The 19,378-nt window shown below is 41.5% G+C and overlaps 2 protein-coding genes across 7 annotated transcripts in view; one reads left to right on the top strand and one right to left on the bottom strand.

Annotated features, from left to right (window-relative positions):
- STK39 (serine/threonine kinase 39) overlaps positions 1-19,378 on the bottom strand; it is a 381,542-nt gene that overhangs the window by 14,264 nt on the left and 347,900 nt on the right. The window lies entirely within an intron of this gene.
- Positions 1-19,378, top strand: part of B3GALT1 (beta-1,3-galactosyltransferase 1) — a 267,054-nt gene that overhangs the window by 69,431 nt on the left and 178,245 nt on the right. For 4 of the 6 annotated variants that reach the window (XR_010068922.1, XR_010068923.1, XM_063318227.1 and 1 more), the window contains 2 exons: positions 882-984; positions 5,712-5,764. The exons of 1 other annotated variant lie outside the window; for it this stretch is intronic. The gene's annotated coding sequence lies outside the window, so the exon portion shown is untranslated. The remainder of the gene's footprint in view (positions 1-881; positions 985-5,711; positions 5,765-19,378) is intronic. One more of the 6 variants, XM_063318229.1, reaches the window with a different exon arrangement.

Raw genomic sequence — 19,378 nt, 5'->3', positions numbered from 1 at the left:
TAGCACTGGTTGACTGTAGCTGTGATACAATCAGCCCAGTCTTGTAGATCCCTCTTAAGGCTCTTCTACTAAGCTTCCTGGGTCTCATCTATATTTACATTTACTTACTTATGTACTTACAGTACAGGAGTTTAATGCCACTCCAGTCCAGGGAGGTTCTGAGCGGCATACATTCCCTTTTTTCCATAAGATTAAAATAGCAAAACAATATCAGAAAATAACAATTGTCAATAACAAGATTAACAAGAACAAGAACAACAAAAACCCCTAACCCTATGGCTACCAAGACCATAAACATCCAACACAATGCAGATGGAGGCTTCCAGCTTATCCCAGCTATTCTCCCAAGGCTTTCTTAAAATCCAACTTTTTATTGGCTATTTGGCATTCCCAAGATGGGGGACGCTAATATCTTTTTCCTTCCTTTTTTTTGTTTTGATCCCTTCTCTAAGGACATCACTGGTTCCTACCAGGCTTTTTGCTCCCCTATGACCTCTACCTCACTTGGGTTTCCTATGGCACCATCTGCCTGGGCCATTGCTTTTCTTCTCTTCCTGACTTAGATGAGGTCCACCATCACTGAGTCCTTCCAGAGTTTCCTCTCTAATTGCCAGGGCCTATCTCTTTTCCCTACTCTGCTGTTGATATGTTCTTCGGTTGCCCTGCATAGCCTACTGTATACATCCTTCACATACTACCCATTGCAGATTCTTCTTTCTGGCAGCATCTTTGGGCCCTTCGACTCTTTAACTTTTATTTTTCTGTTTTCTGATACTCCAAAATCCTCCCCAAGTCCTTTTGATGCCCTCTGTGAATTCAGCAACCATCCTGATAAAAGCAGCTCCATTCCTCTTACAGGAAATTGCTTTCTTTTCTTCCAGGTGGGGCCCTTCTTAAGCCATCAAGGGAAAGGAAGGGAGAGCAAACCATGTAAGGAACCTTGCTGCAGCCATCCTTTCATCCCCTGTCAGGAGTTCAGAGATGGTATGCCCACAAATTTAATTCCAGTTAGGGAAACACTGAGCTAGCCTATCACCCAGGCTTTAGTTTTAACCTTACATTTGTCCTCTACACCTCTCACCTGGGCTGAAGCTTTTCCATAGTTTCAGGCTGCCAGGAGCCCTTCCCAGCCTGGTTGCCATTTACTGGCACTCACCTGCACCAACTTTTTTGTGGCTGCCTTGGAACCTTTCCTTATAGATTACTCTTCACAGATCCTCTCCTACTTGCATTTCAGCTCTGCTTGCTACTTTCAGCCCTGCTGCCACAGACTACCAGTCACTGATGTTCTTGGCTCTCCTGCTGAATGCTGTTCTGTTGCTCAACTGAACCACTCTTCCACTGCTCCCAAGGACAGCCCCAGGTCTCTCTATTGCTTAAGCAGTCTGCTTGCTGGTGTCTGATCTGTAACTGTGCCTACACTTTGTCTACTTGCCAGTGCTCCCCTGCCTCCATATGCCCACTTGTCTTTTGTGGTGGTGAGAAGAGAAGATGGCTCACCCTTCCCTTTTTTTGTAGGCTGATGTCAATATCATGTGATGTTCCCCCTTTCTTCAGTGTCTTTCCTGCCATCCCAGGCAAGTTGTCACTGTCTGTTCCTTCTCCCTTGTTCCTCCACCCTTAGGTGTTTGGCATGCTCAAGGTATCTGTTTTCTGTCTTCATCTTCAGTTCTCTTTAATGCTTTTCAGTTCTGTTAGTTTTTTTCCTCCCCACTCCTGTGATGCTCCCAGTGAGTCCAGCAAGCTCCTGCTGAAATAGCAACATTCCTCTTAAAGGGAACTGTCCCATGCCTTCACAATTTGGATCTGGAAATTATCACATGAATCAATCAATTGATTCTGGACCAGATAAAAACTGATTTCTCTCCTGAGGCAATGAACAACAAGCAGAAATTTACATCCTTTGGACATACGATACAAGGGGATGGACAACATCAAGGAAAGATGGATAGGCAAAGTCAAGGAAATTCAAGGATTGTATTTAGAAGAGTTACACATTCTGACACACATCAACATGGTGGGCATCTTTCCATGTAGCTACCAAGAGTCACGTTCAACTTGATAGCATCTATAGCTAACCATGACATGACTGAATGGGGTGGGGGTGGGAGTTAGTGTAATTCAACCCTTAGAGTGATAGGTTGCCACACAACCCTCCCCACACACACACTGAGCCAATAAAATATGTTGTAATAACAAGACCTCTGTATCATCCAGCTTGGCAATTACGTGCATCCTTTCATTACACATTAATAAGGCAATCTCCTCAAATACTGCAATGGGACTTCATGGAACATGACTTGATATTTAGCCCATGCGTGCCAAGGTTGTGCAATAGGCACAGAGGAGCAGAGGTTGAGCCAGGGAATATAACTCTAAAGACACTAGGAGCAGAGTTAGGACCAAGGGATGCCCAGAAACTTCCCAGCACCCAGAAAAGCATTGTTAGTCAGATTTCCAAACTTTTCCTGTTTAGGACAGTAGATAGATCACTACCATAGATTGTTTCAGCTACAGATAATCCGTTACAGCCCTATCATTTCTCTTAATATTAAACATGTTCAACCCAGCCTTACTGTAAGCCATGTGCATTGTTAACCTCTTAGAACTACAGTCATTAGCTTAAATTGGAGAAATAACTTAGCTTAAATTGGAGAAAGATTTATTTTTCAAATGATCTATCTGCCATAAAGTTGTACTTGTCCTTAAATACACCATCTTCCTGTTAATATAAGGTGCTTTACTGTAAATGAAGCTTTATTATGTCAACTTGAAATCAGGTGAAAATATAATCTCAGGAAATGCAACAAAATGTCACATGTCCTATTAGTTATAGAAAAATAGCATGCTTTATATGACATGATTCCACCAAAACAAGGACATCTGATTTTGTTTGAAACACAGTCAGCCATGAGACCTCTCCCTCTCTCTACCTCCCTTTAGTGTTTAGAACTTTATTGAATTTTGCTTGACACCACAGATGACAGTAAAAGTGATTAATTGCTGCTCATAATTGGAGTTTCATTCGAGTGGTTACTGCTTGCCAGTATCAATTAATAGCTCCATGAGAACCTCATTCATTTCACAATCTTAAAGAATGATGGCTTGTGGGAATTATGCTAAACTAGCATTTTCAATTAGGTTTTTGAATTTTATAGTTTACTGAATAATATTTTACAGTCTTATAATAGTTAGCAATGATGGGTAATGGTTGCACTGTAATCGGACTAATCACATATGTATGTGGCCTTCCTAAAATGCCATTATTGTAGATATTACGATTCTTAAATATTCTATGTAACCATTGCCTTTAAAGTAAATTTTAAAAGGTAGGCAAGAGATATGTTTGACTGTTTCAGCTGTCTAATTTTGCTTTGTAAATTAAGAACTGAATACTGTTTTAAAGTAATGAAACAGAACTTGTCTCAAATTGTCCAAAATTATAATAAGAAACCTGTAATATTTTCCAAGTAGGAAATATTAAATGCCATTTTAATCTTTGAATAACCACAAAGTTGTTCTTCCTCAGAGTAATAACTGATACTACTCCCATTTTTATATGTCTATGTTTTAAAGGAAAGTATCTATTATTTCTCAAGGAAGCTAAAGATTTTGGGGAGGATGGGATTTTATTATCCCCTCTCTGGACTGTTGGGCAATGTCTACAAAAACTGCTTTATTGTAGAGATGCAATTTGATACACACACACACACACACACACACACAAAAGGGGAACAAACCAAAATCCTTATCAGATTAAAAATAGGATATCTGCAAGATTTTGGAGATACAGTCCTTTCAAATCTGTTTGCTTATTCTTAAATCAAGAAAATACATATAACATTTTTCCTTTTGGAGCAGAATTAAAATGATTTGCAGCAGAATTAAAATGATCAAAATTAGTGTGATCATTTACACATCGCATACACAAAAAGACATGCATCTGCAAATCTTTTTCAGATGTTGATTAATATGTATAGGTGCAAATTATTATACAAATTATAGATGCAGATTGGAAACCATTAGGAATAATTATTACTGCATGATTTAAGTACAAATACAATAAATTCCATCAGAGTTTGGAAGAACACATAGCCACATGAGCTGCAAAACTGCTCACTTGTCTATCCAATGCTGAGCCTTCTTGATTTTCTTGTTTCTGTAGCTGTGTGTTGGAACAAATTTCTCAAGGAACTCTGAGATCAGGTTTCCTCCCCAATCTAGCTCTAATTTAGAACTTCATTGTTGCATGATATCCTTTGGAGTGGGGAAGAAATACAGTTTTTCACCCTCTTGATGTCAACTACTCCACTACCACTAATCAACTGTATGATGGGAAGAAACAAGAAACAATCTGCAGATGCATCTGGGAAAGTCATGTGTAGAGGTTGTTTTGTTTTGTTTTTCCATGCAACCTCAGAACTGAGATGAACTACCTAATGAATAATCCTGAATAATGTTAGCATTTCAGGAAAAACTGTACCCCCTGGAATCTCTGGAAACAGAAAGGTATTCTAAAGCACAGGACTTCATTGTTTTTGGATGGAATGATGGTTAGTCTGCAGAGTATTCTAAGATAAAATGAAGGTGTTATATTTTTATGTGCTTCAGCAGGAGAATCTAACTTTCTAGGACATGCTTTAATCAGCAGAACAAAAAAAAATAGCTTTCACTAGTGGATGTTTCATTTTGAGAAACTAAGTTAATCTTGGCTATTCCCAAGAGTTAATTGTAGAACTAATGTTAACATTTCCAATTTGCAGATATGGTCATATATTTTATACCAATTTACAATCCATATCATTCAGGATCTTTCATTTATTAGAACCTTGGCATTTTTTTCCCAGATGAATTTGTTTTCCATTGTATATGCCAGGTACAAGTACTGTATAATGAAACTTTTTTCATGGTTTACTGGATAGATCAGGAATGGAGAGCCACTGGCATTCAAGTTGGACCAAACCTGTAATATGTTTCCATCCATCATTTACAGTAAGATCACCTTGTTGGTGAACAGCTGTGTTTCTACCAGGAGAGACCTCTTTTTACCCACTTGGCATTTTTGGCTGTGTTTTTTTTCCCCACTTTTGATTCTAGCCCCAGATGTCTTTCACTTTGGCTCTACCCACTTTCAAATTTAGCCCCACTGTTACCAGTAAGCAGCCAAGAAACTCTATGATATCCTCAACAATGATATATTCTCATGGCCAGGTAAAATTAATTGACTTTTAAAAACCACTTGAGCGAAAGCTAGTAGCCTAATTAACTAGGAAGAATATTTAAATAATATAATAATAATGTAATACATACGTTCCCTTTTCCCTCTCCATAAGAAGGAACTACTTGTCTAAAAATCAACTATTTATTTAAAACTATTGTGTTCTTTATATGCCCACTTGTTAGAATTGAATTCTCAACTAAACTTGTTTGATTAATTCAATAAATATTTATCTATCTGAATGCCAGCCCTATTTTAGCAGCTGTTATTTCAGAACTTCCGAAGTTTTCCTTTCTCATTATTTGTTGTCTCAGTTTTTATTAGGAACAATTTAAGGAAAATGGCTTTGGGAGTCAAAGAACCAGCATCATTTTCACATCAGATTACGTGGAGACAATAATGTTTCTAATCAGATTCTATTGACCATTTGTTAAGAAACTCAGAGAATTTTAAAGAAAATCTATATAAATTTGATTTTTTTTTCTCTTTCCAGTCATCTTTTGAAACAAGCATTGACGTGGTAATTTGTAATCCTTCAGGATTAAGGTAAATTTTGGTTTTTAATAATATCAAATAGAGTAAGCTGTTCCAATAATCAAATAGATGGCCTTCTGCTTGCTCAATATCACTCTCCCTTCATTTGCTGAACCCTCCAAAAGTTCAGGTTTGGGAGGGAGGGAGCATAAGGGTCTGCAAGGCAGGGAAGGAATTACTTCCGTCAAGAGTTCAGTTTCTCTTTTGGATGAACTCTATTGGTTGCAACCCACTATTTGACATTGTGTCATGCTAACAACTATTTGGATCATGATCCAAAAGAATACGTTCTTCTTATCACATTTTTAACTCCTCCTGGTGTGCAGGTTTGATGCAAGACATGTCAAGAAAAACTAGTGCTGGTACACATCTGCTAATTTTGCACATATTTCATCTTCTAATTTGATATGTAAACAGCTGGGCAGAGTATATGAAGAGTGAGGTTTATTGAATTTTCTGTTTTAATGAATGAAAATGAAGAGTTTTATGCTACTGGTGGGGACAGAGCAGTCCACTTCTACGTTCAACTGTATCTGCCAATCCCATTTTTTACCAGGTGCATCTTGAGTTTTTACAACTAGTCCCCTGAAACTACTGGCCTCAGGCGTACGGCAGCTGCTTCCTGAGTGTTTAGAAAAGGCAATTTTCTTATCATTAGGGGTGTCAGTTTGAAGGAAGGAAAAAAAATCTCTGCTTCTGAGGAAGGAGAAAATCTGCTGAAACTAAGGAAGGTGGTATCCAACACTAGCTGTGCAAGTTATCAGCTGGAATTCATCTGAATCACTTACAGCTGTTGCTGTTGCTGTTGTTGTTGCTGTTATTATTATTAAAAAGGAAGATCCATGTGTGTCCTCAGAATTTCAAGAATGATAAACCTTGGTGGAATCTGAGTCCTCAAGTATAAAGGCAAGAAAGCATATGACACCTATCTTCAATGTACTCATAGGTAAATATGGGTGTAGAAACCTGTGGAAGTCATGGTAGCAAAATAATTTCCTTGTTTTTTTGTTTTTAAACTTTTTGCTCCATCCCTCTTTTAAAGCATTCTGCTTCACAGGTATTCCTTCAAATAGAAAAAATATAATTTGCCCAAGGCCAGTCAGTGCCTCTTATAACCAGGAAATGGGCAGAGTTACCCAGCTTGGTCTGTCATTCTAAGCTTTCACAGAAAATCCATTTCCAAAAGTTCAGGTATTTCCCAAATGTAATCTGAGAAAACTCAGACGTGAATTTAGTGCCACAATTTTAAGACCTGTAAACTATGTGACTCGGTAAGGGAACTATATGATGTAGTGATTATAGTACTGAATTAGGAGCGGTGGTGATGATGATGATTTTTATTGCAGTCACTGACCAGCAAATTAAACAGCTGACATCATAAAAGAGTAGAAAACAAAGCATAGAAAGCCATGACACAGGAAAGAAAGCATAGACATTATCTAGAAAAAAGAATAAAATGCCTTAAAATTGGAAACATTTCTAAGATGTCAACAGGAGTATGTATGACATTGGTTGCAATACAATACAATAAGTATGGAGAGCAGAATATTAAAAGGAGAACCTAAGTGCTAAAAACAAAATGTCTAGATTAATTAATAAAAGTACCTTAAGAGTAAAATACTAGAATTCTACCTATTGAGAATTATACTATTAAATGAACACAAGGGACATGAGCTTGTGTATATGTAAGTGTGTATAAGTAAAATTGTATATTGGTCAGTGACAAATGAGATATGAGAGGAGATAAAACCTAAATGCAATGTAAGAAACATAGAAGAACAAATCAGAATGTTCATTAATAAAATCAGTAAATTAAGAAGATAGTTTGCTGGGTAGGGCAATGACACCTGAGAAATTTTGCAACTCTCCTGGTGGTTGTGAGGATCGTGGGCTCAGATATCCTAATAGCGAGAAATCTTTCTGGAAGCCATTCAGGTCTCAGTAAAGAATCTCTTTATTTTAAGATACAGTTCCCTGTCCATTCAAAGACTCAAGTGAATATGATTCCCCAATTCCTTCCTTTTACTTGCCCTGTTCTCCCACCTTGCTTTTGAAATTGAATATTTATAACTGCTTTCAGTTTTACAACGTAACTTCCAGCTGCATTCCTTGATGTTCGTTTTCTGAAAAGGTGCTAGCCATAACAGCTTGGCTCCATCTCACTGGGTCATTCAGTGATGTCTCTGTTTCCCAAGCAGTGATTAGCCTAACCCCCTCCCTCCTTTACAACCCATGACAGAGGAGAAGACCCAGAAGTGACTTTATGGTTTCTGGGGCAAACCTCTGACAGTGGTGTTAGGGCTCTGGTCTGACAGCAAGGAATAAATAAGATAGAGGTTGCTCATGAGCTAGGGTCGCAGGTTCTTCCACAGCATAGGGACAGGATTAGGATTGGAGAGACCCAGATTCTAGCCCTCCCTTAGGCATGGAAGCTGCTGGGTGACCTTGGGCCAGTCACTCCCTCTCAGTCCAAATTAATGTCAGGCTCTGCAACAAGCTGGCTGATTAAAAAAAAAAACAACCTCTCATTGCATCATGTTTTGATTGCTTTTCTGAAAGAGCAAGGTGAACACAGTGCAAAAACAAGCTGACCGTGCAATCATGTGAGACCTCAAAGAACAACAACTATATGACTTGGTACCAGTAGCACAAACATGAATTTAACAACCCAGAACCCTAGTGATTCTGACTATTGCATCACAATGACTCTCCCCTGCCACCAACGCAATATGCTCTGAATTCAGTAGCAAATAAGTCATAGCCCCCATTGCTTCAGTCAAAATGTTAGATTTTAATAACCAAATGTCTTGGCTATGGTTGCAGAAAAAAAGAAGAGACCATCACAGAAAGGAGAAAATGATTGTTTCAGGATAAGAAGAAAGTTTAACCAAATAATTTGGTTTGGGGTTTTTTCCAGAAAATTGTAGTGTTGGACAGGGCCAGAAGCTTCTGGGAAATCAAAAGTACAATGTCTATTAGTTATCACTGTAGTATTAACTAATGTACATTTTAATCCATTCTGCAAAGGGAGTTAGTAACAGGAATGCATGATCTTAGTAACTGACAATCTCATCAGGGTCGGCCCTACATTGTACTGCATGGAGACTACCTAGGAATTTCAAAGTCGCAGGCCAGACTGAGAAGCCAAAAATATTGGCAGAAAACAATAGCACACTTCTTCCATGCTGTTGCCAAGAAAACTACAGGGACATGTTTGTGAAATACTAGGAATCAAGTCTGATACAAAAAGACTTTTCTTTCAGCCCATACTTGATTCTATCTAACCTAATATTGAAGTGAGTCACATAATTAGGCCCTGTGCAATAAAAAAACATTCATTTAAAGCTCAGAGAAGCTGATCCTTGATGCTCTGTCTAAAGCAACAGATGTTTGTACCATCTACTTATGCCTCATAAGTGCCACCTCCTTCACTCCTTATCTTATTTTCCCAATGTAGCTTGGATCAATTTTGACACCATGATTTCCTGCAAGGAAAAAATAACCATCATGAACTTAGTCTGGAAAAAATTACAGCAGAATCCATATGGATTTACTGTAGAAGAATGAATCAATATGGAACCACTGGTGGGCAAGCATAGCCCCAAAGACTTTTTTCAGGCCCCCAGAGCTTGTCTCCCATCACAGTTCTGAATTTTAGCAGTACATTTGACAAAAAAACAAATAATGTGGATTCTTGTCATTCCAAGGCAAGAAAGATAGGAAACCCCAACAGGATCCTCTAAAATAAACTTTAAAAGCTTCTTTAAAAGCAAGGAAATCCTTTTAAGTTTCTGAAAAAAAATCTCACCATTATTGTCCCAGCCATTTCAGTCCCTCTCTTGCAACCAATGTTAACAGCATTCCCTGGCCACCATCCTTGAAATCATTTTTTTTTCTTCATAGCCAATATTATAGATACCCCATTTCTGAAGCAGTAATAGATTTTGTAGACTTGAAATGGGAAAAAATGACATGCCAGCCATTTGAAAGGGTATTATTATTCCATGAAGGTGAAAGGTCCCCTGTGCAAGCACCGAGTCATGTCTGCCCCTTTGGGGGGACGCCGCTTTCGCGATGTTTTCTTGGCAGACTATAGAGCGGGGTGGTTTGCCATTGCCTTCCCCTGTCATCACCTTACCCAGCAAGCTGGGTACTCATTTTACCAACCTCAGAAGGATGGAAGGCTGAGTCAACCTGAGATTCCACATCAAACTATAATTAAGGTTTCTAAGAAGCCAGCGGTCCTTAACTGACCTTGTTTCTGGATGTAGCCGAGTTACTTCTTCATGTTGTGGTAATTGTCTTTTAGTGTCTTTCTTGTTGCTTCCACCTGTTTGACATCTGCAGTTCAGCTTTCAGATACTATGAAAATAAAAACAGGCTACTTCAGCAACATCCTGTGGGAAGGCCCCTAATTTTGGTAGTCAATCATTGTACCAATTAAGCCATAGGATGACCATCTGGTCATGAATTCTGTGACATCCTGCTAATCACCAAAGCTGAAATTATTTATTACTGAGTGGGTTCTGGTTGGAAAATGTGGATTTTTTCCCAAGCTCACATCTCTTCAAGAGTGTACTAACTTAGTGTTTGAAATGTTTCAAAATAGTGCAGCAAAGATGCCTTGCAGGTTTCTGCTGGCTTTTGACATTTCCTTTGCAGCAACTCAAGAATTGTTATTCCTTCTAGGGAAAAACGTGTTGTTGTTGCTGAAGTTTTCTTAACTCTTCATGGAAGAAATTACTTCCTTTCTACCTTATTTTTTCATGTATCTTTCATTCTATATGATCCAAATGTCTGGTGTTTTCCTAACTGGACTGGAAAACCAGGCAGGCTGATAGGAGCACACCAGCTTATTTTCCTTCCATTCAAAATTAACTATTGCATTGTTGGGAAGAACTGATGGCTCACCAATTAGTATATCCTTTTGTGGAATGCTAATTGCTGTCAGGTTCTTCAGGTGAAACCAGCAGAAATGGAAAACTCAGTATAAAATGGAAAAAAAACCAAAAACATTACTGCCAGAAAGCCTAACTACTCTTTAATAAACCACTGCTAATCAAATAGAAAATATATATATATTTGGGTTCATTGGATTTTGCTTGGATTTGAGAGAGAAAACTGCTCCTATTTGTTGTTCCATATTTCAGCTTCTTGTCAGATAGAAGATAGAAGCTGGAAGATTGTTGCTGTTTTTATTATTCATGCAGACCAATACCTTGTGCGACGTAAAGTTCTTCGGCCAACCAATCACAGTTCACCAATCTGTCTGAAAGATCAGAATTCCCAGCCAGTGCCGCCAGTTGGCATTCTGACTGGGAGTTATTGTGGGAGATGTAACCCCAAAAGTATTAACTCTGCACTTTTCATCCGTTTGACCACTCAGGCATTTGGAGTGTTTGTTTCTCTCTTAGTCTCTGCTCTGCTTTCCCCTGATTAGATTCCTAGGCTCTACCCTTTGGCCTGCTTCCTCAAGAATCCTTCCTTTTCCCATCATGAGGACAGCAGGCTCTAAGAAGTACAGATTTTCTATTATAGAACATAACTTCCATAATAGAATTTACTTGGTTTTTTGGATCTTAATACTATTTTTAGATACTTCTAGTGAGTGTGGTTCTACTCACACATACTTTTTGTTAAACATGGACCATGGAAAACGAACAGAAGGATTTCCATCTTATAGCTCCTTTCTTTACAGCTTGGGAAGTGTAATTTCAGTATCCGTGTTTAGAGAAGGCTGCAAAATGGTTATCAACTTGTACAAAGCACTGTATCTTATATGTATAGTGAGCAAATATAGGTTTTAATCCCCAAATAATAGACAAGTCTACTCACAGAACAGCTACATGACTTGGGCAGACTTAACCTCCATTAGTCACATCATTTTAAAAATTATTTTTAATGACAGAATGTAGTCTTACTGATATTTTTATACTGCCAGTTCCTAAAATTTCAAGCTGTTAGTTTAGTTACTTCATTCCAATTCTAGAAATAACATGTATTTTAAAGGCAGGAGCTCTTTCAACAAGGAGATAATTACATTCTTTGAAGTATCCTCTCTGGCATTGTAACATAGATCAGTTGGATAATGATTAATTATCTGGTACTCTTGCAGTTAAGTCTGTTGAGGAGTAAAATAAAATTTCCTCCTCTTAGCCTGGAAGAATGCATGCATTTTGAATGCATATTGCATGCCAGTAGCAGCAGCAGTGTCTCATAACAGGGGCAGCAAGGGATAGACCTAAGTTCCAAAAGAACATTCTGGAATCAGGATCCATCTCATTCTTACCCAGCCAATGTAGGTGATACTAGCCTTCCCCAACCTCGTGCCCTCCAGTTACGTGAGGACTGAAACTTCCCAGAATTTTGTCAAGATGGTTTTTGGCTGCTCTTGACTTCGAATTTGGCAATTGTAATTCCAGCATAGCTGGAGTAAACTGCAGAGCTTTTCAGTTATTCTACTTTAGACAGCTAATAAGAGTTGCACACATTTGAGTGTCCCTTCCCATTAAAAAAACAACAACTTCCTGCTTAGAACACTATCACAGCATGTGGAGACAAAACCTTAATACTAAGAACAAGCTTCTGTCAGAGTCCATTTTATTTTACCTTTCTGTGACTTCTGATATATGCAATTAATCAAGCAGTTTCTGATCACCTAAAGCTAAGTCCAGTAACTGCATGAGAGGAATATCTATCCTTTCTCACTCATTTATTAATTGGGTTTACTTTTCTACAAATGTCATACTTGAAGACCTTCTCTTTGGTTAAAGTTTGGGCATATTACAGCTTTTTCCTTGTGTTTTATATGTAGTGAGTTTGTTTTGCACATTTTTAGTACATTTTTATTGATATTCCATAGAGTTATCAGAATGATGTGGATTGTATTGACAGGTTGTTTCTAGTGCTACAGAACAGCAAATACTGAAAGTCAAGAAAACAGCCTCTTCTTCTTTCTCCTTTTTCTTCTATATTAGATTGACTCACAGCTGTTTTCTTTATCCTAATCACCTGACATTTTCCAAGTTGAGGATATTTATTTATTAATTATCCTGCCTTTATTATTTTTACAAATAACTCAAGGTGGGGAACATACCTACCTGAGTGAGAGGACTGGCCCAAGGTCACCCAGCCGGCTTTCATGCCTAAGGTGGGACTAGAACTCTCAGTCTCCTGATTTCTAGCCCATTGCCTTAACCACTAGACCAAACTGATATAAAATCTGATATAAAACTGACCAAAATATATAGTGGGTAAGGTGAATCTTTCAGCATATATGCACACAGATATAAATACGTACCTATCATGCTATTCCTTTTTCAGAGTAAGGAGAATTGTGCAAAGCAAAAAAAACCTAAGACATAGTAAGGCAAATAAATTAAAGGCCTGAGATGAGGAGGGAAAAGGAAATATAGTGGAGTCTATTTATAGTGAACATAATTCACTATAACTCTCTATATCTTTCTATTTTTGCAAATGATCTTTGCTTCCATCAGATCTATCCACCACATCATACACTGCCTCTAGTTCTAGAAGCTTTTACTTATTTCTTTTGGAAAATTTCATCAGCTGCACAACTTTATTGGTTTTCCCCTTCTTCTCAACATATTAATTCTTCTTTCTCATATTTGTTTTGCAATGTATTTATTTTATTTATTTAAAAAGACTCTTGGCAGCTCACAAGAACACAGTAACACATAAAAGAATCATACAACTAGTATCAAAACAACTCCCAGCACCCAAAAACAAGACTCCACACACACATGAACATTCACATTTACTGGGCTTCAGTTTTACCTTCACCCAAAACTTGTAGGAAGAGCCAGCTCTTTAAGAGCTTCTATAGGAGGGTGGGGGCCTGCCAGATCCCAGGTAAAAATGCAGCAGCTTTCCTGTTGGCAGTCCAGTTGAGCACTGCCATTATACCAGTGGTCAGGCCCTACACTGATTACCAGTAGCCTACTGAATGCAATTCCAAGTGCTGCATTTAGTGGGCTCACATAATACCATTCAAGCTGAATCCAAAGAGGGGCTGAATTCTGAAGTTCACTATTCCAAATGATAATCAGAGCTAAACCTGAAAGTGTTAAAAATTAAATCCACCATTCCCAAGAGGTAATTGTAGTTTATACAGTGAAAATCTTCAGGAATTCCTCTGCCAGTGCAAAGGAATTGTTGTTTTATATCCTATATATTTGCTTGAAATAACATGAAGGACTAAAACTAGGAAGGTCTTTTACAATATTTATCAACCAAGGAGTTAAATTCATCATTCCCCAAACACTTAAAGGAATACAGGACGATCTGTGTACATCTTCTTTTAAGACAGAATTGGAAAGAAGCCCAAACTAAGTAGTTAAGAAAGTTTCCTGGGAATCCTTATATTGAAATAAGCCTGTTTTGAGTTAAAGCACTTACGCTATACGAGATAAAAATCTAATATCAGAACACTGATGACTCTGAGCATATTTGTATAATAGTTTCAAACACTATACAATCTGTGGGCAAAGGTAACTTTTAAGATCTTAGCATCCTCATGTATCAGAGAAATATGTATGTAATTGAACCAAATAGTTAGATCCATGTCTTCCTCTAGAACAACTATAATATTTATCTCATAGAAACAAAAGGGGAATAGTCTATTTGGAAAATGATATATATCTCCAATAGAATAGGAGATAAGAACCCAATATATATTGTACCAATCAACTGGAAAACCATCAAGCTACAAGTCTTCTATGCTTTCATATATTTAGTTGTAGTCAGTTTCTTGAAGAGGTAAAGTAAGATTAGTAATCTAATCTGTGATAGCTTGAAAACCTCACTTTATGCAAAATAGTATCGTATCATATGATGCTGAGAAGTTAGAACTATATAATTTGGAGTAAAGTTTTTAAAGTTAATTGTTCTAGAGTTAGTACATGCTTTCCTATGTACATGACAAATAGAAAATACAATATTTATTTTGCATCATTTAAATCTAAAGACCAGTAATTTATTAGAATTCTCTCCCCTTTCCAGTAACCTTGTCTGGTACAATGTAATTTAAAACATTCTTTCAGTGGAATATAACGTGTTAAATGCATATTTAGCAGAGATCAAATACCCACATTGCTCAGGAGATGGATGAGATGCATAAGGGTTAACTTTCTCCTCTTGATATTTCTGTAACTACCCTTTTATGAGAAGTATGTGCATTAATGATGCTTCTCATAAATGATATTGCTGCATCACATGCCAAAATAGTGATGTTGCTGAGTCACTTTTGATACAAAAAAATTCTATCGTCTCCCGTTCTGTTTATGTAATAGTAACAGAATTATCATTTGTATACATGTATCATCCTGGCTTTCCATAAGAGATCTTTATTCTTTGAAGAATATAAATCTCCAATAGGAAGGCAACTTCAGTTCCCATTTTTTAAAACTTAGAGAAGTTTTAAAAACCTTCTTGCCATTAATGTGAATTAATATTTTAAAAAGAAACGTAAGTCAATCATCTTATCCATTTTGGAGACTATAAATTCATTCCCCAACATTCCTTATTTATTTATTTATTTATCTAATTTATCCCCGCCCATCTCCTCCCGTCAGAGGCCTCTGGGCGGTTTACAACAAGCAATTAAAACCATCACAAAAGTACAAAAAATAAAATCCAGTAAAAATACAATAAATAGAAATAAAAAATAAAGAATAAAAAATCCAAGCGATTAAACATCTAAAACAGTCCAAGTGTGGGAGGAGTGGTCTATAACAACCATCCCCATGTAGCTCTATTCCCCTCTCCACCCCAAGTGAGGCGGCAGAACAAGGTCTTCAGACTCCGCCGAAAGGCCAGGAGCGATGGGGCCAATCTCACCTCCGGGGGCAGCATGTTCCACAGGACGGGAGCTACTGCGGAGAAGGCCTGCTTCCTGGACCCTTTTACAGACGGGGTCCGTAGCATGCCCTCTCTGCAGGATCGGGTGGGACGGGTTGATGTAATGGGGAAGAGGCAGTCCCTCAGGTAACCTGGCCCCATGCCAAGTAGGGCTTTAAAGGTGATAACCAACACCTTGAATTGGACCCAGAAGCAAACTGGTACCCAATGCAGCTCGCGCAGCAGTGGTGTTACATGTGCCCTTCTGGGGGCACCAAAAACAGCTCGTGCAGCTGCATTCTGGACCAGCTGAAGCTTCCAGATACTTTTCAAGGGTAGCCCCATGTAGAGCGCATTGCAATAGTCTGAGAGATAACAAGGGCATGAGTGACTGTTCGAAGGGCCTCCTGGTCCAGGAAGGGGCGTAACTGGTGCACAGCACGTAGCTGCACAAAGGCTCTCCTGGCCACGGCTGCCACCTGCTCTTCGAGCAGGAGCCGTGAGTCCAGGAGGACCCCCAAGTTACACACCAGGTCTGTCTGGGGCAGTGCAACCCCATCCAGAACCAGAGATGTTAATATCCCGGATACAGAAGAACCATTAACCCACAGCCACTTGGTCTTACCAGGGTTCAGTTGAAGCCTGTTGTTCCCCATCCAGGCCCCCACAGCCCCCAGACACTCGGAGAGGGTGGTCACGGCATCACTTACTTCACCCAGGATGGAGATATACACCTCATCCCCGGTGACGGATGATCTCACCCAGCGGTTTCATGTAGATGTTGAAAAGGAGAGGGTACTGATCCCTGTGGCACCCCACAAAGAAGGGGCCACAGGGCCAATCTCTCCTCCCCTATCAACACTGACTGGGATCGGCCCTGGAGGAAGGAGGTGAACCAGCGTAAGACTACGCCGCCCACCCCCAACTCCCTGAGCTGCCCCAAAAGGATTCCATGGTCAATGGTATCAAAAGCCAAAAGCTGAGAGGTCCAGGAGAGCAAGGATGGATGCACTGCCTCCATCCCGCTCCCGCCAGAGATCATCCATAAGTGCGACCAATGCCGTTTCCGTCTCATAACCAGGCCTGAAACCTGACTGAAAGGGGTCTAGATAATCTGTTTCCTCCAGGACCCTCTGGAGCTGCAAAGCTACCACTTTCTCAACCACCTTCCCCAAAAAGGGAAGGTGGGAGACTGGATGAAAATTGTCCAGGACAGTAGGGTCCAGCGATGGCCTCTTGAGGAAGGGGTGTACCAATGCCTGTTTAAAGGCCGCCAGAAACACCCCCTCTCCCAAGGATGTATTAACCATTGCATGGACCCAACCACATGTGACCTCCCGGCCTGCTTTTACTAGCCAGGAGGGACACGGGTCTAGATGGCATGTGGTGGCATTTACTGTCCGTAGGATCCTGTCCACTTCCTCAGGTCCAACAGGATCAAACTGCTCCCAGATACCTGGGTAAGCCTGTTCCCCGGTATCTCTCCAGACCACGCCTCACGCCTGGAGTCCAACTTGGAGCGTATCCGAGCTATTTTGTCCTGCAGATTTTGTCCTGCAGATGCTCAGCAAATTCCGCTGCACGGCCCTGTAGGTGGGTCGCTGAAACCACCTTCCCCAAAAGGGATCGAGTGATCTTAAACAGGGCTGTCGGGCGGCATTCTGCAGATGCAATAAGAGCGGAGAAATACTGACGTTTTGCCGCTTTTATCGCCACAAGTAGGCCTTAATGGCGGCTTTTACCTGTGTTCGGTCGAATTCAGTCTTTGTCTTCCTCCAGCGGTGCTCTAGGCGTCTCTTAACTCTCTTCAGCACCCTCAGCTCCTCTGTAAACCACGGGGAGTGCCGGGTTCGATGAGACAAGAGAGGCCGCACAGGTGCAATCCTGTCCAAGGTCCTGGCCGCCTCCCTATTCCAGGCTGAAGCTAGGGCCTCCGCTGGACCATGCAGCAGATCACCAGGTATAACCCCCAGCTCCCTTTGAAACCCTACCAGGTCCATCAGTCGTCGGGGGCGGACCAATCGAATGGGTCCTACCTCCCTGTGGGGGGGTGGGGGGGCATAAGAGAATCTCAGGGCCACCAGGGTATGGTCTGACCGTGACAATGGGGACAGATCTATCTCTCCCCTCAGATCACATTGCCACTGCTCTGACAAGAAAACCAAGTCTGGGGAGTGACCACTGTCTCAAGTTGGGTCCCGAATTATCTGGGACAGGCCCATGGCTGCCAAGGTAGCCATGAACTCCCAAGCTGCCTCTGAGGCACACCCCAGGAATGGCAGGTTGAAGTCCCCCAGAACCATAAGCCTGGGGAACTCCACCGCCAGCCCCGAGACAGCCTCAAGCAGCTCAGGCAGGGAGGTTGCCACACAGGAGGGAGGTTGGTAAAGCAGCAACATTCCCAACTGTTCTCGGGAACCCAACTTGAAGAACAGGGTCTCACAACCAGCCACTTGTGGAGCAGGGCCTCTGAAGGCCACAAGAGAGTCTCGGATGACAACAGCCACCCCTCCTCCCCTGCCCTGGGATCTCAGCTGGTGCCACACCGTAAACCCAGCTGGGTTCATTTCCGAAAGGGGCACCCCCCCCTTCCGCTTCCAGCCAGGTCTCAGTAATACATGCCAGGCCTGCCCCCTCCTCAGTGATCAAGTCACATATGAGGGGGGCCTTGTTATTAACTGACCTGGCATTAAGAAGCAGCAGCTGGAAACCAGGGCCCCTATGGATCTGCTGACCAGGGCCTGGGTCTGAGCACAGAGGGCCGGAACACGCCACCAGTAACAAACACCAGGGGTGTCTTCCCCAAAGATGGCCCGCCCTCCGGCTCCCACCATAACATCCCCTACCCGTCACCACCTCAGTAATGAGCCCCGCCATGTAGCGCCCAGTGACTCCTGATCCATTAGCCCCCACTCCTGGACCTCGGGAGTCTCTGGCTCTAAGTAGGGCTCCCTCCATCCATTCATACATCCTTATTTACAATCAATCTCCCACAGGGTGATGGTAGGCCCTCCGGTGCACCAGCTTCTGCTCTCGGCGCCGTCAAAGCCCAACCCTCACCCCTCCATTCGCTATGCCCCCCCTCGAACTCTCTCACTGCTCAACAGGGGGCACTCATTCATTCTTCACCCACCCCATCCCTCACTCGGGGTGAGTGCCCTTTCACACAAACACACTCCCAGACTCCCCCTCTCGTCTCTCACCCTGGGGGAGAGTCTCTCATTCACTCTGGAGGGCCCTCACAACTTCCAGCCGCCTCAGGGGTGGTTGGGGGGATGGGTAACTTTCTTTTTTTATTATTATACTCCCCACTCCTCACCCACATGGTCTGCTACCCCAAGACCAACAACCGGTCACTTCTTCTCTGGCGCAGCCCAGAGTCCACTACTGCACCATTGGCCCAGTTCACTGCCGGCCTGGTCCGCCACCGTGTCGCTGACCCAGTCTGCCACTGCGCCACTGGCCCCGTCCGCCGCTGCAGTGTTGCAGTGCCAGCCCGGTTTCCTGCCACGCCACTGGCCCAGTCTGCTGTCGCGTTGCTGACGTGGTCTTCTGCCGTGCCGCTGGCCTGGTCCACTGCCACGCCACTGGCCCGGTCCACTGCCGCCCTGCCCAGTCCGCTGCCGCACCGCCAGCCTGGTCCACTGCCGCCCTGCCCGGTCCGCTGCCGCACCGCTAGCCCGTCCACTGCCGCCCTGCCCGTCACAGTGCTGGCTTGGTCCGCCGACGCACCACCGGTGCAGTCCTTTCAGGCCCATCTTTTTGTCA

Source organism: Candoia aspera, chromosome 1 (assembly GCF_035149785.1).
Source record: "Candoia aspera isolate rCanAsp1 chromosome 1, rCanAsp1.hap2, whole genome shotgun sequence".
Lineage (NCBI taxonomy): Eukaryota > Metazoa > Chordata > Lepidosauria > Squamata > Boidae > Candoia > Candoia aspera.
This window is presented reverse-complemented; position numbering and strand designations above follow the sequence as displayed.